This window comes from Acipenser ruthenus, chromosome 27 (assembly GCF_902713425.1).
Source record: "Acipenser ruthenus chromosome 27, fAciRut3.2 maternal haplotype, whole genome shotgun sequence".
NCBI classification, from domain to species: domain Eukaryota; kingdom Metazoa; phylum Chordata; class Actinopteri; order Acipenseriformes; family Acipenseridae; genus Acipenser; species Acipenser ruthenus.
In genome coordinates, this window is record NC_081215.1 from 19,788,661 (window position 1) to 19,812,554 (window position 23,894).

Here is a 23,894-nt window from a genome sequence, read left to right on the forward strand (position 1 = left end):
TAAGGAGGCTGCTACCCTGCTAGTTCTGCTCTTGTCAGCTCCAGATAGCAGCAGTGAAACTGTTTGTTCCTGACAGCAGACAGACCCTCTGCAGGGCCCTGGTTTCATGTTACATTAAGTATTGGTGCTGTTCTTTCAGGAGTCATTATGCTGTGACATCAAAGATTGCATGACAGGGCAGTCATAGGTTAGTGTTGATACTGTCTATTGAAAATCTTTAAAGATTAAAACGATACAGTAGCTGCAGCGGATGAGTGAAAAAAGCAACCTTAGCTAAATTCTGAAGAAAGTGGGCTTGCATTTCTTTTGGAGATCTAAATTGAATTAAATCGGTAGCCAGCAAGCAAGAAAAAGTGGAGTTTACCAGTCAGTGGGGGGAGCAGGGAGGTATTGTAATGGATTTCAGTAATTAAAATGGAAAGCTTCATACTGCAGAGTCAGTTGCATCTTTTTTTTTTTTTTTTTTAATTTACTCGTTGCCAATTATTTTTTATTATTTTCTCCCAATTTGGAATGGCCAATTATTTTATTACGGTCGGCTCACCGCTACCACCCCTGCGCTGACTCGGGAGGGCGAAGATGAACACACGCTGTCCTCCAAAGCGCGTGCCGTCAAGCCGACCGCTTTTTTTCACACTGCAGACTCACCATGCAGCCACCCAAGAGCTACAGCTTTGGAGGACAACGCAGCTCTCGGGCAGCTTACAGGCAAGCCTGCAGGCGCCCGGCCAGACTACATAATAATATGGACCCTTTCACTTAAATAACTTTCAGTCAGAAGTGAATCCCAGCTAGTGCATTCTAACAGACATCCTGTATATCACACCAGCATTGACCATTAAGGAGAGAGGAGAAGCAAAACTCTACTGCAATGTTATTAACAGCTTCATCCAAGGCTAGAAAAATGCCCTTCATTGCTGCTATTCTCTTCCCTTTTTGATGTACAGCGTTAATTTAAAACAGTGACAATGAAATGGAAATTGGCAGGTTTTAAAGAACATTTAAAACAAGTGCCTGAGAGAATGACAAGGTTACAGCTGCAGCTCCTATGGATTTGAAAAACCACAGTACATGCCTCAGTACCATGCCTGCTTGTGCTGTCCCATTCTATACCTTAGTATGTAACTGAGGACATAAAACAAGAACAGCAGTCCCACCTTTTGGTCTTCAATGAAGCCAGTAGCAACTGTTCACATGAGGTCCTGAAAGCAGGATTCAAAGATATGGAAAAGCTGTGAAATATTAAGCAGAAATTGGATTCTCTACAGTTTTGTGTGGAAACTTGAAACAGGCAATGCCAAAAACACATTAAAGTGAAAAAGGACATGTGAAGGGAAAAATGCTGTTGCTGAAATTATGACAGTAGTTAAGCTGAAATATTTTTTTCTTGCACTAAACGTGGCCTTTTGTTTCATGCTATCTTTTATATTGGCATCGACATGAAGACATTTTAAAGAAAGCAAGGCTGAAGCCTGAGCCAAGGTGTTAGGAAGAAGTGCAGACTTGTGATCATTGGAATGATGAGATTTGATAAAATAGTACACTTACTAGCTAGTGTACTAATTACTTGGTTAATAAAATCTTTATCAGAATTGTTAAATTTGTACATGTCTTATCATTTTATTATAATTGTGCAAGATATCTTAAGTTAATGCAAGCAGTTACAGCTTAGGACCCTGCTTAAACTGTGATGCCAAGTGTTCAAGCTAATAATGTTAATGGCATTTTAAAACAGACCCTGCTTCCCAGTCACTCTGTTTATTGATAAATGGACTCTTGGGCAGAATCGGGCACATTTTCTTCAAAGCTTGTGTCGGACAATATTAATCACAGCAAGAATAAACACCAGGTAAGAAGCTTGGAAAAAAACTGAATCTTTTACTTGCACCAACAAATTGGAATTAAATACACCCCCTATCCAAACAATCATTAATTAATAATAAGGAAAAATGTATTTATATTTTAAAGAAGAAAGCACTTTAAATTGAAATGCTGCAACAACAGAGACACACGATACATGCTGCATATAATTCTGTGAAAAAAAAAATACTCATCATAAAAATAATTAGAGTAGATTTGCTTTAGTTTTGCAGCTTTAGCAATGGATGGTATGGTCTATAAAACATTAGACTTCAGGATCAGATCTGGTAATACAGATTTAAAAGTTGTGTAGCTTCCAAATTTAGCTTTGGAAGTATCTGCTTCATAGAACTTAATGAGAGTCATGGGGTTGGTACAGCTAGATAAATAGGCGTTTTTATTATCAAAGGTCACTGGCGAGCTCTCACTTTTCAGTCCTTGATTTTGTGGATGTTTGATCAGGGAGCTTGAGTCATTATTATGGCAAAAGCTTTTGTAGTGTGTCTGTATATCTGCTTGCTAAGAACTTGAAAGCCTTTTCTGGGGTTATGCTGACAGCAAGTGAGAATATAAAAGATGCCGGGAAAAAATGTTATGTCTTAAGATAGCTTGGCTAAGTAGTATCATCCTTTTCCTGTTTAAAAAAATATATATAATATAATAAAATAAAATCTATTCAGGTCCTGTCAGGGTGTGTGCGTGTTTTGTGTTAAGTATTCATCAAAGCTCTCTGGGTCCATTACTTGTTGTCTAGATTTGATCATACTGTGCCTGCGTCTTTTGTATTCCATATAGTGTGTACAGAAATATTAACCTTTCTTATCGGTGATGTGTGTTACCATGCTTCTCGATAGGCTAGAGCTCAGTGTTAGATGGACTGTCTACCATGCGTGGCTCAAGGACTAACTGTAAACCCTGCAGTGATTTTGCAGGTATCTTCACATACTGTGCATTTACCCCAGACCTCATTTCAGCACTTCTGGAATAAGTCCCTAGTTTCTGTGAATTAAACCTCATGTGTAACCTCCCCACCCCATTTAGGTGTTTGTAGGTGTTAAATAATAATTGTAACATACTTGACGTCCAAATGCCATTTGCTATGTCATTTGCTACGTGGCACAACTGGAATATTATTTTGTGGCTGTGCCAATGGATGTACGAAAACACAAACTGACAGTCTCTTCACAGAAGATTTTATTAAACATTTAGCTTCTATATTTTACAATTTCACAAATGGCTTCCTCCTCAAAATGTCAGCAGCTAACCTAGCTATTGCTCCTTTTCATATAAGCCAATATTTTTTTTGCGCACTGAAAGGTTTTAATAAAGAGCTGTAATTCCATATAATTTTATGACAAAAAGCTACTTATTTTTTCCTCCAGGTGACTGAATCCCAGAAAGGACAATACAGTTACAAAAGGTGTCATTTTCCAATTTACTTAAAGGTTACCTTTCTTGAATCCTTTTAAGTTGACTGGAAACGGCCGTTACTTGTTTTAAATTATTGCCAGCATGAAAATGTAGTTCCGAAAATGTAAAACAAAGGTTAGCTTTGAATACATTTGGCATATATCGCCTCTGGAATAATTTTTTATTTTTTAGCCTAAACACACTCTGTCTGAAACCACTTCTGTTTGGTCAAGTTGTACTTCACAAAGTTTTTCATGTCAAAACTATTTACATGCCTTAGCTATTAGGCTCAAGCTTTATCTATGAAGGTTCTGGCATTCTAACAAAAAACAAGCAGGAGGTATCCTACTGTACTTATTCAAGGTAAAATGCAGGTTTACATTTATTCCAACCCGATCCTTATCAAGAGCCTTTTAGAATAATCTGTGTTGTCTTGCCCAAATAACCTTTACCTACATATTTGCAGTTTTGTTTAGCAATAAGCAATGAATAGCAAGCCCATTATTAAGTAGATTCCAGCTTATTAACATGGCAGTTGCAGCCACATGCTATTGTTTTTGCAGAGTGTGCTGCTGTTTCTATAAAAAATAATGAAAACCATGTGTCTGGCCCTCAGAACAAAACTAGTGACCTCTCATGTGACCCACCTGTCGTGCTTCCACAGCCGATAATAGTAACCTCATGTTATTATGATCTGGAGAGTAGCACGGTGTCGGCACCCTGGGAAAACAGAATCTCCAAATCGGATGTGATTTTGGCGAGCACGATGTCAGAAAGCCTGGTCTGACTTACAAATAGGTTATTAAATAAAAAAACCATTAACAGTTCAGTTGTAATTAATGTTAAGGTGTAAAATGCCCTATTCCTGCCAAGTCATCCAGCATGTCGTTCCCTGATATCACCACAGTTTTCTATGTACATTTTGTCTGAACTAGAGGCACACGCAACACTTCATCCAGAACGATCTAACTGCTCCGTGGAGAATGGCAAACACATGAGGGATTAGCATTGAAAAAGCTTGATGAGATACTCTGCTCAAGTAAATCAGTGCTATTGATAATTGTTGACATATTAAAATAGTGTTTTAAGGAGTGTACATGTACCATGAACTTCAGGTTTCCCTTACTAGCATCATGAACAACGTATAACCTCCCACTGCTGCAAGCAGTAGTGGAGCATGTCTATTTTGTTTACAACGTATCATAGTGGCAAGCAGATTGCACAGGGTGTGGGAGGGGTAACGGACCTTGGGTTTACATTAGGTGGACATCAACAAACTAGGCAGCAAAGTCCTGAATAAGTTGAGTTCACAGAACGCTAAACTATGGGAGAATGCAGTAGACAGACAGCAAATAGGTGTTAGTGTAAAATCAAACATGAATGTGGGAACCTGGAGCGTTAAGACATAACAGCGCCACCTAGTGTTTGAGGTGCAAGCACTGCAGTTTTAGCAGTAAAGCACAGTTTTAGTATAGTAATTACTAGTGAAATAAATATCATATGTAATGGTCCTGAATGGATGATGCAAATTAATCTATCCGTGGGGAAATCCCAAACCTGTGGAAGGAAGATTTTAGCATTATCGGCACAAAACCATTGCATAGCCAATACTTTGGCCATATGAAATATGTTTTAGAACCCCACTGGTAAAACTCACTGTGCCATTTTCAGTAGTGGTAAATAGTACAATATGTGTCTCATTAAAAAGAACATGTGTCTTACAGTACAGAGTATTTTAAAGAACCATGCATCTCCTGTTTTTACTCATTTAATTCACCTCTATTGATTGCCTGACTGGAGAGGTAATTTGACCTCAATTCAAAGAGTCTTTTTTTTTTTTTTTTTGGAAAAGAATGTTAAAGTCAATTATGTCAGTGATCAGTGACTCAAACTCTCCATTTGTTTTCTATAAAAAAGCGAAGTAATAAGCAAAACCATTCAAACACTGCAGCTGCTAAATACAGACTAGACAATTGAGAAATCTGCTCTGGTAGCTGCAGTGATGTCAGAACACTGCTCTTCTTTAAAAGCGACTTTAGTGAGGTCATCACATTTGTGAGAAAATAATCTTATTTGCACCATCAGTTCCATTTGTATAACAGGAAGCCCAAACAAAAGCACCTGTACTTCTCAAATGTCAGATTTGTTATTCCTCCTATACCAGTTACATAATATATACTAGGGGTTCTTTTGTTGTTCTTATAAAGAAGGAGCCTGCTAATCTTTTTGACTTTTTTTGGCCCAGACACAGGGGTAGACTTTATATTTTTAGGTTGTTTACCTCTACCTTGTATTGTACAATACAACGCTTGTAGTTTCTAAAGGGAGAAAATATTAAGAAGTAAAAAAAAACATTGAAGATTGCAGAGGGGATTTTACTTTGTTTAATATATTAGACATTTCTAAGGGATAGAATGGGGCCCTATGTGGATTTACAGAATGCTCTGTGAAGTTGGGGGGATGCATTATCATGCTGATGGGAGGCAGTGTGGTCCAATGGTTAAAGAAATGGGCTTGTAACCAGGAGGTCCCCGGTTCAAATCCCACCTCAGCCACTGACTCATTGTGTGACCCTGAGCAAGTCACTTAACCTCCTTGTGCTCTGTCTTTCGGGTGAGACGTAATTGTAAGTGACTCTGCAGCTGATGCATAGTTCACATACCCTAGTCTCTGTAAGTCGCCTTGGATAAAGGCGTCTGCTAAATAAACAAATAATAATTGTGGTGTTAGAATTTTTCTTTTCTTTTTAAAAGATTTTGAAAACTGAGCACCTCTCTTGGAAATCCTTCCATAACTGGAAAGCTATTGGAAAAGAAATTAAGTACTCAAACGTTTCTACTATAAGCCTTGTTCACCGAAAAAGTTCTGTGCACTAAAAATGAGAAAGGCTTGCCTAAACGCAGTATGAATTGCAACTGCAGAATGAAGCAGCAGTTACAGGTTTAAAAGAGTCTTGAGTTGTTCCTCACCTTGGAGTGTAGGTTAATATGGATTTTATTTATCTTTAAGTAGACAACTTCTTACTTCCCATTGTTCTTTCTTAGAAAATGCATGACTACAGTGGCAAATTTTATTGAAAAGTTAAACCGTTGAAGATGCAATTGAATTGCAAATATCATTTTTCAGAGAAATAACTACTGGAATATAGAATGTGCTGCTAATGCTTGAACAAGAACAACACACATAATTTGCTGAGACTGATGTGGCTCTCTGTAACCTGATCATTTATGGATCAACTGATTCTATTCTAGTTTAATTTACCATGTGATTGACTTGCAGCACTCAGATATCCACATTGAGCTCTGCTTAAAATAGCTCAGTCATTTGAATACAGATGCTTTGTAACCAGGACCTTTATAGTGACGTGACAAAGTTGATAAGTCAGGAGACAATTACATGTTGTTACTGACAAGTCTTTCAGTTATTGAGAGGAGTTGCATTTAAATGCACATTGGCTGTATCGGCACAAGCTTAAACACACAGATTGATTTTGGATCAAACTTATACTAATATTATTATAAGTAATAGTAGCAGGAGAGGAAGAAGTAGTTCAGAATTAGGTTATTCATCTGTGTGGTCATTTACTGTTATATAAAAGAATGAATATGACAAATGTCATATTTTAGCTGGCTTGCACAGTCTTTACCTGTGACAGAACCCTTAATGTTTAATGAGTGAGCTCAAACAACACACCATTACTTGACTATTAGCTCAGAGACTGTTTACTTGGTTAACAAAGGGAATATGCCATGCCCATGACTTCTATGTGTCACTGCCCTGCAGACGTGATTAGATTTCATAATAACTGACAGGAAAGGTGTTCTTGACTTAAAGTATAACGAACAATTCACACCTGTGTTGAAGTACATTAGAGACACATAGACAGTAATTCAAGGAAACCATGGCTGTGAAGAACTTAATTTGCTGCAGTAATGCAGACAGTGCTTGCCAGTTAATTGCTAATGCATCTGTAACAATTTTACAGTTGTCATTAGGGGGGATAAACTAGTTTCACCCGTAATCCTGTATACATTTTTGTTCCTATTTTGAAAAAGGGTGGCTATTACAGTGTGTTAGGCCCTACAATGTTTTGTTTTTTTGTCAAATAACACGATGATAAGGTTGATTTTTTTTTTTTTTTACATTTTCTTTATAAATGCCCGTCTTTGTGATGTTGTGACTTCTTGCATGTCACTGAAAATGCATAGCTCCCAAATAATTAGGGTAACATCATGAGCCTTTGTTATTGCGAACCCTTCTCGGAGATGAATGCATGTGCAGCTTACAGCATGGATCTGTGGTTTAATCATATGATAACATAAAGCAAACTCCTTGTAATAATGCCACAGCCATTAGTTCTAAGAAAGAAAACAAAAAACAGCTAGCCAAAAGTAGTCCAAACTTGATTGTACTGGTAAAATTAAGCGCGCTTCACACTTACTTTTTTATACAAATATGACAAAGAGCCACATGGTTTTATAGTTTTTTAACCAAGGCCCTATTTTCTTCAAATTATGTGTTATTAGTTTTGTATCAGCTTTTGTGTGTAGTTAATAATTCAGGCTACCTACAGCTTGAAACCATGCTCCCTTTGCTTGCCCTGGGCTACAGTGTAGCTGACTTTTCAAACTCTATATCTAAACTGACATGCCGATCTGCTGAATATAGCTACGGCTTCAACAATATTAAGTGCCTGAAGTACCTTTTATGTAAGTTGCTATCAAATTTGTATAATTTATTTAATTTTAATCTAACAATCAATTTGCTGTATTTTTTCTGGTCACTCAATTGTTTTGTAAAGATTATGCTGAAAATAGTGTTAGCAGCTCTTCAAAAGAATAGTCTTTTGGTCATATAATCCCATTTATTCCCACTCTGACAATCAATTTAAACAACCAATCAGTTTTATTTTATATATAATAAAATATAATTATTATATATATAATGATTCAGCTAAACAAACAAAAAAAAGAACAATCTCCATAGAACAAATGAAAGAATGAAACTGTGCACTTTGTAAAATATGTAATTTGTATTACAGTTCAAAATAACATAGTTTAACTTCCAAAACCTTGTTTTCTTCCATTCCATGAGACTAAATTGGGAAGATAAAAGATGAACATCTGAACTTGCGTGCAGGAGGCTAAAAGTCTCCTGATACAAGTCCTTGACATGGAAAATGCCAGGCTTTGATATAAATGCCACTGGCATCCATGAAGGTGGATCAGATCAGGCTTTGAAGTGACCTAGACTGGTCCTAAACTGTCTGGATATTGTCACCTTTAAATGGCCAAGATCTGTTAGACATTGAAAAGATGTGCCTCACTTTAGGGAAGCACACAAAGCCAAAAATCACTTCAACTTTAAGGTATTGCTGTTTCTGATTCTGGTTTGATTTCTCCAATTGGCTCATACATACCCACTGTTGTAATTACACTGTAATTGTTACAGATCATTCAAAGGTTTCTCCTAAGTTACATCTGAAAGGAGTATTTGTATGTTTCTAAAATCGAAATACAGATTTGTAGTAAATCTTCTAATAAAATGGTACAGTAATTATGAATGTAATAATTTTGGTAACAAAACCGCTGGGGAAAACTAATCAATTGCTCTGCACATGATAAGGCGTTATATGTAAATTGAAGTTGTTGTTTTTGTTGTTGTTGTTGAATTGAAAGGAATTCTCTTTTAATCAAACTTTGATTGCCTAATTAGCCAATCCGTTTGTGAAGACAGCTCAGTTACTCTGAACCTTAAGTTTGCATGCTTAATATTCAGCAAGAGTTATTTAAAGAATAAGGGGCCTTTAAAAGCGTATTATTATTATTATTATTATTATTATTATTATTATTAATAATAATAATAATAATAATAATAATAATAATAATAATAATTAATAATAATAAAAAAAATAATAATATGATAGAAATATCAAAGTCGTGATGAGGTTTTTGAACTAGGAATAGAACAAAAATATGAATTAGAATATTACTTTATTATTCCATATGTTTTCTTTACTTTACATCTTGAAAGCTGTTCCCCTCTTGTTACATACTGCATAATTAAAGCGGAGTTTCATAATGCAGCCCAGGTGTCTGATAGCAGTCAAGCTCATTTATGCATTTGCTTTGTATATTTTGTATGCTCGCTATGTACCAGTGCACTTCTCCGGGACGTTGCTGGGTGTCTTCAACCTGGCTGGTTGCACCGTGGTACAGCAGTCTGCAGCTGATTGTCAACTCTGAGGTGTTATCGGAGCAGCAACAGGGTTTCATTTGCTCAGGGTCACTGTGTCTAGTTAGCCTTGTTTGTCTTCGCACTTGCACTGTCGCCTGTAGTATCTAAGCATCCCCATGTACATTGTACCATTGTGCCTACGAGGCTTACTTTCCCTTTTATACTTGAATGTCATTTGAATTTTGAAATCCAGCTTTGTCACTTTAGCCTTATATTTTCACCTACACATTTTTTGTGTACCTCAGCAGCATCATATGGGGTTGCTAAATGATCTAGCTCAGGTAATGTGTATTGAAACTGTTTATGCTCAGATCAATTAACTATGACCTTAGAAACCTCTGTCCTTGTTTAATTGGTGGCGCTGAGGCAGACTAATGGCATAAATCAGCTATTAATGAGATCCCAGCTTGTTATTAAAATACATAATAACATTGCAATAATGTGGTAGATAAGCATCAATGACTATTATGATCTAATAGAGCAAAGCAGCAGCAAGCTGGATATTCCTGCGCTGCTCTTTTAATATAAAACTAGTTCTCTATTTAGTATTAGAATCATTTACAACACAAACACACTTAATTTTCAGCACCGGTATTTGCTATAAAACAACTCAATGTTGCATATACACATGGCTTTATCAAAAAACAAAACAAAAAAAACCAATACAAAACATGTTGAACTAAAGAGTGTAACAAAACCCCCGAAGGAAAACAATTTGTAACAAAGATATTCATCACATTAATCACAATGTCAGAGGCCAGGCTAATGAGCTTGCCAAAAATAAATAATAGATTGTTTTGGTTTCATTACACAAGAAGAAAAAACAAATCAAACGTCCTGTCCTGATTTTAACAGTAATGTGAAATTCTACCAAAAATACATTGGAAAGAATATATGAGTAAATATAAACCTGAAGCTTCAAGATTAGACACACAGATCATAATTTTATTATTACACATCACTAAGTAATCATTTAGAATGTTGGACACCTTGGATGTAGAATTAAAATGTAAATGTTGTTAATTTCTAATAACATTTTACTAGGAAATGTGAGTAATTCTAATTATGTTTTTGTATATGTATATTTTTTCTAATATTGTTTTTGCCCATTACACAACCGATTTTGCGTAATGTTTGATTTTCCTTAAATGTGAATCTTTGCTAGCAATTTATGCTTGAATTGCCAGCCCGTGTTTAAAAAGAAATGACAGCATGCAGTTAACTGGTTCATTATCTGAATCAAGGCATGAAGTAATCAACGATATGCGAGTGCATGGAGGTTTACCACAGATCTAAGTAAGCATGATTGTGGCACATGGTGACTCATTGTTACCATACACAGTAGTCATCTACAGGGGTTTGTTCTTTCTGTATGTGTTTTTTTTCTTTTTTTGTTTCCTTGCAACTTCAAATGTCAGTTGTATTTATGCATTACATTTTTAGTCACATTTCACTAAAATGAGGGCGTTTAATAAGCAGGAAATTTATATATTTGTTTCAGATTACTTTGTATACATTTTTTGTGTTTTCTTGACAAAAAAAATAGCGTTCTGTACTATTTTGTGTATTCATTAAAAAGTGGATTGGGATTGCTGTTTAAACCCTCTTGTAGTAGAATTCAAAATAAATGCCTAAAACCGTTTTCTTTCTTTTTATTCTAGGTCATTTTCATGAATTCAAAATCAACAAACCTGTGATTGCTGGGTGCTGGGGCTGATTTCTTTCTGTATCTGTAAGTAATATATACATGTATTTGAATTTTACAGATTTTTTCTTTTCTTTTCATTGTCTGACACCACAGTCAAACTGTACATTTGTGCTTCTTAATACTCTTAATAAACCTATTAGACCTCAATACAGCCTTTTAAACAAACACCACCACCCCCACCCCCCTCCATTGTAGATAAAATAAAATAAATTATGGAATATTGCAATTGAGAAGCCATAATGGATATTAAATCTTTGAAGAACTTTAACATAAATGCAATCTGTCATGCCATGTTCCCTTGGTATGTTTCATGAGGAAAAAAAAACTGCCAATTGTCTGTCTGTGGATGCTTTTTTCCAGTGAAAGAAACATTCTGAGATGTACATAATGTTCTCACATAAATCGGAGTTAGAAACCCAGGGCTTTGTTCCTTCTTTTCTGGTGAAAATGCCTAGTTTTACGAGTCGCCATGCCCGTACCCCCACCTTCGTATACATAGAAACCTTTTGATTATATTCTTTATGCTAATGTGAAGTTGTGTTATGGGGTGTTTATGGATGTGTGCCACCTCAATAAGACTATTGAGAGCAACGAAGAAAGAACTCTTTTAAAGAAACACAGGCAAGGCTTCAGGAAACTTTCAGACTGTTAGTGTATGGCTACAATAAGCCTTTAATGGATTTTTTTTTTTTTCTGGTAGTAATAAAGATCATATCTGGAAAGTGACAGCTTTAGGTAAGGTTGTGCAAATAACGGCAAGAAGTTAGTTTATATTCATCTTTTTTTAAATGTCACAAAGAAGTTTAATCAAAAACAGGACTGATTTTTTTTATTAATATGGTTAAAAAAAAACAAAAAAAACTTGTTTGACCTGCATCTGATGAAGGCATATCTCATCTCAGAGTTCGGTGGCATATATACAGTGATTCACTGGCAAACACTATCTTAAGGGTAAATCAATAGATGTCTCTAATAGAGCTGGACCTTTTATTTTGTTTGTAGTGTCTGCAAGTGTTGTTAAGTCCACACACCAAGGCCTGATTACATTTCATCAAGGTGAACCTCAAATTAGTCATACAGGGAAGTATCTTTACTACTTCTCCATCCAGCAGCACACGATGGAAAGAAAAAGACAAACTGCTGGAATGCTTGATAAAAGCGGTGTCAGTCAAATGTACATTGTTCAGTCCTTGGACAATTAGTCTTTATGTAAGGAACATTAACAAAATTCAACCCTCTGTATCAAAACAGCTTGATTCTATTTCAGTGGTCTGATATTTTTAAATGGGATATTATCAGCCTTTTGTAGACAGAAAGAATGATGTTTGCATTTCAGGTATATGTTGTTGTTGTTGGACATTTAGCTGTAGCTGTTCGCTACAGGAAATGGCATTATTTCAGAAACAAAATAGCCTCTGACCCAAATTGTAATAGATTTTTGAAAGCGTTTTGCAGTCTGCATGTTTCCTTTTCACACGTTGGAAAGCACACTTTAATAGCTGGTAGCCAAGTTTCTGAGATATCTCAAATACTGTTGAAAGTTGAACTGGCTGAAATTGGCCATTAAAAGCATAGCAAAGGGGATGCCAGAGAGAACCAATTGAGTGGCCCAATCTATCTTTTTATGGCTTTAAACTATGCCTGTACTGAGATTTGTGTCGGTATATATTTGCAATTTTTCTTCTAAGAAATGTGATGAATTTCTCATAAAAGGTTAGGGACTGACGGACACACAAAGAAGACCGTATAGGTCAATGCTAACACTAATATTACTGTGGAACTAAAAAGAATAAACAGTTCTTAAACTTTTTTTTCCTGTAAACTCTGGCTCATTATTGATACTTTGCTGGTACCCTGTTCTATTTCTGGAATAAGACTGGTATTGTTGAACTTAAAAAAAAAATGGAGCTGCTGCCCAACTAAAGCAAACATGGGGTGATATACATTATAAGGCTGGCATTGTTCCAAAGCGGAGTGCTACAGTGAGCTTGTTGTGTTGTTGATGCCCATTGCAAATGAGTGTGTATTCCAATAAAGATAGATTCACAACCTGGGGGAACATATCTGAAATGCCAGCGTTTTTAAAGCAGTTATTCAGTTATATTGTAAAGCCATACTCCTCAGGCCCTTCATCTGATTTTTTCTGTAGGGATTTCCAATAAAACGGCAGGGATTTAGAGTGAAAGTGAGATCAAAGAGAAAATATTAGGATGCTCATTTTTTAATCATCTAAAATGATATGCTAAAGGTAACCTTTGAAAAGTCCCTTCAAGGTAAATATTGAAATACCATATGTGTCAACAGAGGTAACCGCCTACTGTTCTACATAGATTCCATACATAGGAAATGTATAGAGAATGAGAATATTTGACACAAATGTCTGTATATAGCATGCTTTTTTTTATTTAAACCTGGCACCAAACTTCGACAATTACAAGTTAACCCTGTAATGACTGGGGCTTTGTTTAGTTCACTTGCTCTATTTATTTTATTATTTTATATATATATATATATATATATATATATATATATATATATATATATATATATATTGATAATCAGGATGGTATACACCATATTTTTGAGCAAATACAATGTAAAGTAAAAAAAAACAAAAAACGAAGTTCCTGAAATTAGATGAAAAGTCTTGTACAAAACACTCATTAATGTATTGGTCTTCTGACAGTGCAGACACTATTTCCAGGCATTCAATTCTGAATTACTTTTATTGGAAATAAATATTTCTACATACATTCCTCCTGATGACCTGACAGAAGGTAAATTAACCCAGTAAGAGGTCGTTATTTTAGGACAGATGATTAGAGCTGGATACATTTATTCGAACTGGTTCCTAAGATTGTATTTGATTGAATTCAATGCAATTGAATGTTCTCCTCTTATCTCGCCTCTGTGCAGTCATGCAGATTGAACCCTTAGGATGTGAAAATGATGCCGCCGATGAGATTACATATAAATTCACCGGTTGTGTAACTAGGTTTAACAACTAAACTCTCCTTGATTAAAATAACAATTGAGCTTGTAATTACTGTGAGCAGCTGTTGCAGAGGGGGTCATTACCTCTGGGAGTCTAGGACTGCATTTGCTGTCGCTCCGCGAGCTGTGCAGTTTGATGTTGTACAGTAATGCACAAAGTTTTTAAACTTGTAGTAAAATGTTATTTGAAAGCTGTCAAAGCATGTTAAAAAAGACCGTACCGTCAAAGGCCCTGGTGGCCTGGATTCAACGTGTATCCTTGTCTCGTTCATTCTAGAATGCGTGTTTCTAAAGTTCCAAGGAGTATCCAATTCCCAATTCACTTATATCAGCAAGACTTAACTCGCTCATTAATCTAAATTCTTTTGCAACTTTAATCTGCATGTATAATTAATCATAAAATGAGGCGGTAAGTAATTTCAGCAATGTGTGGCTTGTTATCAGATGCATTTAATCACTCTTCTGTGAACTCATTTGGAAGCACCTGAAGATATCAAGAGCATTTTGAATATGCATAACGTATTCTTGGTCAGTGTGTGTGCCACACAGTTATTAACTTTAGGCAACATGTTCAAAAAGGCTTTTTTTTGTAGTTGTAGTAGGTGTTTTTTATTTATTTAAAAAAATGTAAATGGAACTTTAATAATCCCTTGAATTGTGATATTCAATAACTTGATTAATAGAAATAATGCTAGACACCCCGTTTCCTTTTTCATATTGAAATGCTAATGTGACACATTCTCATGAGCGCTCTTTGACTTAACTGCTTACATGCCTTTCAGAGTGAAGAAAAGGGAAGCCCTCTGGGTATGAATTTGTTAACTCATGTATTTGTAATCTGCGGGGAGATATGTGTGAAGTCACTATCAAAGGGCTCTATTGTGATCAGTGCTAGTCTTAGGAGAAGTCATTTTATTAATATGTGTGACCCTCTTTTATCTTCCCATTACCGAATCAAAAATAGTAAAATATTAACATACGCTAGTCACCTTTGACAGCATGCATAAAGGGTAGAAAAGGGTGTTTGCAGCAGAACATACATTTTATGTGATCCAACAATCCTTTCGTGGGTTGTTTCTCAAAACCAAGCTAAATTCACATATTGTAAACTTTAGATTTCAACCTATTTTGTCAACCTCTCCTTCTCTTAAGTCCCCCCATATTCATTTAAATAGATGTTGTGATTTTTATTTAGAAATCATACAAGGCAGTACAAAAATATACATTTATTCCTGTACAGATCCCTCCATGCCATACCGAACAAGGGCATTTCACAATATATATATATATATATATATATATATATATATATATATATATATATATATATGAATTGAGCTACAAAACAGATCATGCTTAAGTTTTTTAGGTACAACCAATTAAAATCCAAAAACGGTAATTAAAATGGGTACAGTGAGAGGTTGTCCTCTTTGTGTTGCTCCACAGTGGCCACTACTGGCAGAGTTTGAATTGCAGGTAGGAGCAGGCACTCCCATAGCCAACCAATGACAGACTCACAGTAGCTAGGGGGCTGCATTAATGTCCTATTTCATAGCCATGCCAATCATTGCACATTTTTATTTTATATTTTCATAAAGATTTACAGATTGCCACTTGGCTGACTACATTTTTGTGATGCGAGAAGAAAACCACATCATCGACATCTGCGTATTTCAATGAGCAAAGTGCTTACAAACATTAGAGAGAACTAGCCAGTCTCTGGCATAGCCGATGATGCTTTAGCATCTGTTGATTTTTGAGCAGGATAAACAGTTATGCTTTTGCTTTGGTAACTGGTGAGAAAAATTCAGAACCAACTCAGGTGTCTGACCCTTGATGGTGATGTCTCTCCTCACTTTTGCATCACGTTTCCTCTATATTTACAATAAAAAGAGAAATGCTACCTGAAACCCAGGATGCCTAGCTAAAGAAGGGCTGATGTCCATTAAAGCTGCGAGGACAAGAATAGAATAAAAAACAGTGTGCTGAACCTGCTACTCAGATCATTAAGAAACTCTCTTTCAACATACTTTATATAACGATTCTCAGGTTTCACTTGTCCAGTTACAAATGTAAAACATGAAACCTGATCTTTCAATGACCTTAGGCAGCCTGGTATACAGCTTGCATGTGATGCCCCTCTTATTTATCATGTATTTAATGGTTCTTTATTTCATTTTCTTCAGAATAAAACAAAATGTTTATACTTGACTACATTCCTTTCTTTCATGCTGCACAGGCAAAAAAGAAACTTTCCTTCACCTAACAGCAGTAGTGGTAAAGGCAGAGAAATGTCTAATTAATCACCTCACTTTGCGAGCTGTGGAAAGTAATGCATAACTAAAAGTCCTGTTAAATGAATCAATGATTTCAACCATGAACTTTTCTCCCAAAATGTTATGAATCTTGCCAGCCTGATAATGCACTGGACCTGGGAGTGTGAAATCTGTGTTATGTAGAGAGTAGCCAGTTAATTGATTCACAAATTATTTAAAGTGTGTTGTAACCAAGGGAGTGCTTACACTAATGACAGCTAGACAGAGTTTAAAAAACTTCATTTTTTTTCTGCTTTGGATTGTAATGAGCTAACACGCTTAAGAGAATGCCTAAAGAGAAGATGTACTTTTTTTTTATATCCATTTTAGTTCAAATTAATTTTTATTTATATTTCCGAAAATAAAACTGAATACTTTCTGTATAAATCCACTAAACACAGTAATACCAGAAACTTTTGTGAAAGCTTCCCTTGTTGCCACAGCTTTGGACAATTTGGAAGATACACTTATTATTAGCATGCCAATATTTTTTGCTAATTTCAAGGTGCCCAATTGCTAATTGTGCCATGTACTGTATACTACCCAATACAACACTTTTAATGTTTGTCCTTCATAAAATTTTGACTAAACAGGTACTAGTTTGAAAACCATAATGTTTTCTGTATATTTGTTACTATTTTCAATGGTTGCCTTTACAGTATCAACCGTGCAATTTCAAAATATCAGCATATCAGATACAGTGATCATGAGCAAATGCGGGGTGACTTCAGTCTATACACAGTCATTTTTGCAATCTGTGCATTTGTTTATCTTCTCTGGTAAACTTAATAATACCCCAGACCTATTAAAGGCAGTTTATTCCTATCAGCCATGAAATTACTACACAGCATAAAGTGAAAGTATCACCCATAGTCGTGCTGAAATAAAACATGAAGCATTTTGCAATTAGGCATGTCAGAGGCAATACTGTTTCCTTGTCTGACAGGTTATATTATTGAACTATTGAATATACTTTAATAAATTATGCAAATATATTAGTGCTTGATCAGTGAATTAAATACAGTTAAACTCAAATGTATCGGAATGGGACAACTCGTGATGATAAGATGTACAGAGTTACAATTACAATTACTACTGGAATGTAGTTTTCACAACATTTTGACCAGTATGTTTTAATGGGTATGTTTTTGCTCAATACAGAGTTGTTGTTAACACCTGCTGCACTGAAACATTGTGCATGTTCAGGCCTTGATGGTGTGCCATGCAAAAAATGTAATTCCTCATTAATAACCTGTATACGTTTCGGAATGTGCCTTATATTCCGAGATGCGCAATGATTTATGTATTCCCTTTTTTTGTTTAGTTTATCTGTAGAGAATTGTCTTTGGCCTGGATTAACTTTGATTTAAATAATAAGGAAACTGATCTAGAGTGGCGCTGGATCACAGCTGCCTAGCTCATCTCTAATTTAATCTCACCACCAATTTTACAGATCAGTTATTGGTTGATTTATTGTGCCAAATGAGGATCACAGGTGTCCAATCTGGTCATTTTGTAAGTTTCTTGGAGAAATATGTTCATGAAAAAAAAAAAGTTCTGATCAGCTGTTTCCCGCAGAACAAGGGGGGACTGGGGCAGCGGGCGGGGGGTGGACGGGAGTGGGGGGGGGGGACCCCTTGCTTACCAACTAAGTGGCTGTATCTGTTTCCTAATATCAGGGAGCCTCTAATCTCAGCCCCATTAGCCAGCGCTGTCATTCAGACACACAGTGTCTGGCTGATTTAAATAAAATGAAATGAAGATAGTTGTTTCTGGTCCCTTGGCTTCACTCATTGCCATAAACATATGCTCCGCGCCCCGCTTCTTTCCATCTTATTTATGACTTTAATTTGTTGTGTGGGCTGCGCTAGAAATTAAATTTAATACAATTCTCCCAGGGACCCTGTCATATAATAACATGGTAATTTCTGTGTATCCTTTTGAAAAATGAGGAAATTAATTCTTCTTGACATGTTCTAATTATTCCAGTGTGAACGGCAAATCCGCTTTTCCCAGCCCCTGAAGTGTTATAGGCAAACGGCTGCCGTTCATTGCTGAGGTGCTAATGCTGACCAGCAGTGCGTTTAATTTGAAACATGAGCAGACACCTTTCAACACACCTTTCTAATGTTGGAGTGCTTTACACAAATTAATTCACTACTTATTTGGCAGCTTAGCTGGGGGGGGGGAAGCTCTGTTAGAATATCTGCGTGGCCTTCATTGAGGTTTTGTTTGCCTGTCTCGCAAGGTGGAAGTTTGAAAATAGGCTGTGTGTGATATGGAGCTGTATTTATCAATAAGACGAGGCTGTGCAATGACTTTTTTCTCTCTCCTGCCAAACCACTTTTACACCTCGCCATGTGGAGCTGAAAGGTTTTGAATGCTAATTTAATTAAAGACTGTCATCGACAATTCCAAATGAAAATGTTTGCAGCAGTACAACTATGGGGACAATCATTATGAGGTGATTGCAGTGCAATCTCACATACCTCTGTGATTAAGGGTTTATGTCCAATTTCAAGGATGTGATTCTCAAGTCTCCTTAAGAGACTAGTCTTAATTCATTGATGGAATGATATAGGTGTGGTTAGATTTGTGTAAGCTGATGCTCATTACAGATGTACAGGGCGATTCCTGCCAGTAATACTCTTATCTAAGTGGCAGTCCAAATGCTAGGATCAAGTCTAAAGGGTGCTACAGGTTCCTTCTCCACAACTTTACCCCCATCCATTTCCAAAGTGCCAAATAAAAAAATAGGGTACAACTCAAATAGAATTGAATGCAGTGTCATAAATACTTGATGGGTAAGCAAATATTTAAGCAAATAGGCGCCAACGGGAATATGAAAGCTAACAGGTTAAAATAGGGTTTCCATCTGTTTATCACAAAGTTTCATATAACTAGTTGTTTCCAACAAGGCTTTTTTTTTTTTTTTTTTTACTTTCAAACAGGATTATTGGCGCATTCATACAAAACTACTTTATATGACTGAACATACTGGCTTGCTTGGCCTCTCAGCTTTACTGATCCAATTTAACAAACATTCTTAATGAAAAATCATGTCTCGTATATTTTTTTTAATAGGTTTCAGTACTTGGGTTTTATCCAGCACCAGAGATGCAACACGGAATGCAAAATCCCACTATAAATTCAAACCTCATGGAATTATTGATTAATTAATTGTCTGAAATTAAGACACCACAGTTGTTCCTATATGACATATTTTCTGAATGACAAGGCAATTACACTAGTAGCTTGGTTTAGGTTCAAAAAGAAATGTAATCGCTGTGCAACAAGGGAATCGAGAGATCAGACGGGGCCAAGTGCATTGGTAGTTAATGCGGGATGTGCTCCCTGTTTTAAAGCTCTATTGGATTTGAATGAAAACTCACTTTAATGTCCTCAATTAATCTTTCAAATTGATATGCTAACCCTGGAGATAGATTTGTCACATCAGTGGCCGGATTCCTAAAGCTTAGTCCATAAAGAACGTATGTATTTAGCAAAGCTTCCCATTTTTTTTTTTTTTAGCTATTTTTTAGCTATATAAAAGAAAATCCAGTTTTCTGCAACCACAGGGTGGTCACATCTTACTCATACACCCTGTAATATTATATCACAATCAAAATGATTTATAGCAAAAATGTACATTGAAAACAGATCAGTACCTTTTTTTGGTTTAGGGTAATTCATAAATTATTTCTATCATTCTTAAACTACGTTTTGGAGCCTTTAGTTGAAAGAAACATACATCCCACAAAGCCCTCTTTAGATCAGAGCTATAACCCCATAATGAATTTGCTGTGTGTCTTTTGAATTCAGAACAGAGTGTTCTACTGCATGTTGCTGTGCTCCTTTAAGAGGACCACCGCATTATATTCAATGGGTGGAGTTAAGTCATAAATGAGGCATAGACATATAGCTACTTTTTTGTGTCACATCTCTGTGCTCCACTTTCTCCAGGTTTCATCACTTTTGTTTGGCCCAAGTAAAGGAACAATCCCAGTCATTGTTGTAATGTGGAAGAACTTAGACGGATGTTAGATGGGTGGAACTTTTGCAATGGTTGAAATGAGGCATTCATATATGGCAAAAAGAGTGAACTTACAGCTCTGGCCAAAAGTTTTGCATCACCCAGAATTTTAGGATTGAGACATAATTTAAAAAAAATAAAACGTTTATGTTTTAGTACAGTATTTCATGTTAGATTTCAAAATTGTCATATTTTTTTGGTCCGTTCTTCGTTAAGTATATGGAAAACTAGAAAACAGTATGTAATCCAATATGTTAATGTGACATAATTCAGCAGTTAATTCTATAGGACGATGCAAAACGTTTGGCCATAGCTGCAAAGAGTCAAATAGTCTAATTAATATTCTGAAAAATAAGTGCACGTTATATTATTTTGTTTCTTAAACATTCTTGACATAGAAACACCTTCGCTCATCAATGTAACAAATACACGCTCCAGAGCACTATTATGGACACACAAAACACCTAATAAATTGCTAAAATCTGCCCACAAATACCATTCCATTGAATTCAATATCAGCATGCAGCAAGCTTCACATTCAAGCAACTGGAAAGGATGATCAAACTGACTCTGCTGTGACTTTAGACAAACACATTGGAACAAATCAAATGATTGTAAAGAGCAGTTAAGCAGTTTAGGACACCATACGGCACACGGATAATCTGTCATAGATCTGTTTGCATGCGAATGAAGGAGGAGACCCTTTTGTGTTGGAAGTCCATCCAGTCCAAGTCATGTATATGTGCTGTTTAGAGTTACACAGTACAACAAATCAAAGATTGCAATGGACAAGTGATTACAAGAATCCCTTTATGCCCAGTGTTTGCATCAATGAATTCCTATTGACATTGCAATGTATTTTTGCCTTCTGAGCCATAAATAAACATCTCCTGTTCTAATATATTGACCTATAAAAGGCTCATAGAGCAGATTTCTTATGTAATACTGTTCTCTTTATTTGATGTGGACTGAGGGTTAGAATAAACAAGGGTTGCCAAGGCCTAAATGACAGCAGCATGGAAGTAATTCAGCAGTCAGTTTCGCTGAAAGTTTAAAATCTGGGCTGTATTAGAGGAATGTACAGAAGCTGTGTTAATTGCAAGCTTGTTTTCCATATGGTTCTGTTTTAATAGAGCGCATTTGTTGCAGATGGTCGGAAAGTGGGTTGAACAGAGCCTCTGCTGGCTATGACTAATTCATAGAAGGCTTGTACTATACTTTAATGTTGAACAGTCTTCAAAATTAAATAAAAATAAAACACTTTTTCATTTCATTATTTGTTTATTTAGCAGACGCCTTTATCCAAGGCGACTTACAGAGACTAGGGTGTGTGAACTATGCATCAGCTGCAGAGTCACTTACAACAACGTCTCACCTGAAAGACGGAGCACAAAGAGGTTAAGTGACTTGCTCAGGGTCACACAATGAGTCAGTGGCTGAGATGGGATTTGAACCGGGGACCTCCTGGTTACAAGCCCTTTTCTTTAACCACTGGACCACACAGCCTCCGTTTCTTTAACCACTGGACCACACAGCCTCCGTTACCCTTGAAATGTGGCCTAAGAACTAAAATCCATTCTCCAATATTTAGACTGGGACTTTGAGAATGAGCAAATAGAACAGAGGGTTAGTCAGATTTTCCTTAATTGAGAACGCTAGGTTCCTTACTGTAACCCTGGTTTCCTGAAAGAGAAGACAACCACCAAAACATTACATAGGGGATATGCCTGCCTATTGGTAGGTATTCGCTGAGCTTTCTATACCGGCGCTGCCGATAGGCCCCTTCCTGGATGACATCCTTGGTTCCGCCTACCGATGGGTTAAAACCGTCATTCCACGGAAGCCATTTCTCTTTTTGCATCGAACCCGTGAGGGCGACCGATGCGACCTTGCGATTGGTGGTTGGATGCATTTGTCGTCACCAATTGACGGTTGTGTATCACTCCCATCCTTACGCCTTCGCTCAGGTGAGAGACTTGCCTTTGAAAACGTGCGGGGTGCTAAGCAGAGGCCAAATGGCAGCACGGAAAACTTGAAGACGCTCCCCTGAAAGACGAAGCGGAGATACTTCCTGTGCTCTGAACGAATAGGGACGTGGAATACGCGTCCTTACGGTCCACCATTCGCCCGGCCGGACAGCCTGGTGAGTACGGCGGATGCCAATGTCTCGTTCTCTCCCGTACCAGAGTACAGGAGGGGAGCATTGAGGCTACCTGCCGAGACACCTTATGTTCTCACTGAGAGCGCTGCAGCAATTCCTCAACTGCTGGTCCAAAGGAATGGTCAGGGGAGGTAGGGGCTGCTTCTGAAGGAAGGAGCCACCTTCCCATGAGGCCGCGATCACATCATGGTCCTCCTCAGCAATGCTGATATACGGTTCTGTAACATCCGGGGCAACCACCGGTGCAGGCGGGCTCAGCTCAGTGTTATTGACATGCTGTGGTGTTAAGCACCGAGGCATGGAGCGTCTAAGCACCGAGGGTGCCGAAGTACTGAGAGACGCCTAGCCTTAACCGTGTGTAGTCAACACAACCCGGGGTAGCGCATAGCATACACCGGGGTGGATACACAGGCTCGAGTGGCTGCGGTAGGCAATCGGGAGAGCAGTATAGGGGAGCGCATGGTGCAGCGCGGCGATAACCTGGTTCTGGACCGCATGCAGTCACACAACTGGGCAGCGCGTAGCGTATGTCGGAGTGGAGCACAGGCTCAAGGAGCTGCGGTGTGTTAGACAGGAAGAAAAGTGTACTGCTTTTTTTATTTATTTTTTTAACTGCAAAGGCAGTAATAGGAAAAATAGAGGCTTACACACACAGCAATTCAGCTATGGGAGAAACGCATTCACCATGCCAGGCGGGTGACCAAGCGCGCCGAGTAGGCGGGCTGAAACAAGGGGATTGAAAGGGAAACCAGACCACATCCAGCTTGGTTTTCTTTCAAGATTATTTCAGCTATCTCCATCGTTCTAATACATTTCGCTGCTTCTTTAGCTTACGTAATGGAGTTTAAAAAGTCTCCCTGCATCTTTGTAGGTAAAGCATTGAGTGACTTCTTTAATGGAATACTCTTTGTTTCTTTTTCCATCACTGTATTTGGTGTATTATGAACCTCTTCAGTGATGTTTCTCCTAACATGTGCTCTGAAAAGAAAAATAGGCAGTAGGCACTAGTGGTACTAACCTTGAATATTTTGTTGAAACATCTGGAAAATCAAAGCCAAAAAAAAACAACAGAAAATAATAAAACAAAATCCTTTTAGTGTTGTTTCATCTTTGTGAATTGTTAAATAGAAACAGTGCATCTTTATTTATAAATCTTGGACGTTTACATTGTATAAC

General features: G+C 37.0%; 1 protein-coding gene across 11 annotated transcripts in view; it reads left to right on the plus strand.

Annotated features, from left to right (window-relative positions):
• LOC117432189 (transcription factor SOX-6-like) overlaps window positions 1-23,894 on the plus strand; it is a 182,245-nt gene that overhangs the window by 23,546 nt on the left and 134,805 nt on the right. For all 11 annotated transcript variants that reach the window (XM_059001812.1, XM_059001818.1, XM_059001813.1 and 8 more), the window contains one exon: window positions 11,169-11,239. The gene's annotated coding sequence lies outside the window, so the exon portion shown is untranslated. The remainder of the gene's footprint in view (window positions 1-11,168; window positions 11,240-23,894) is intronic.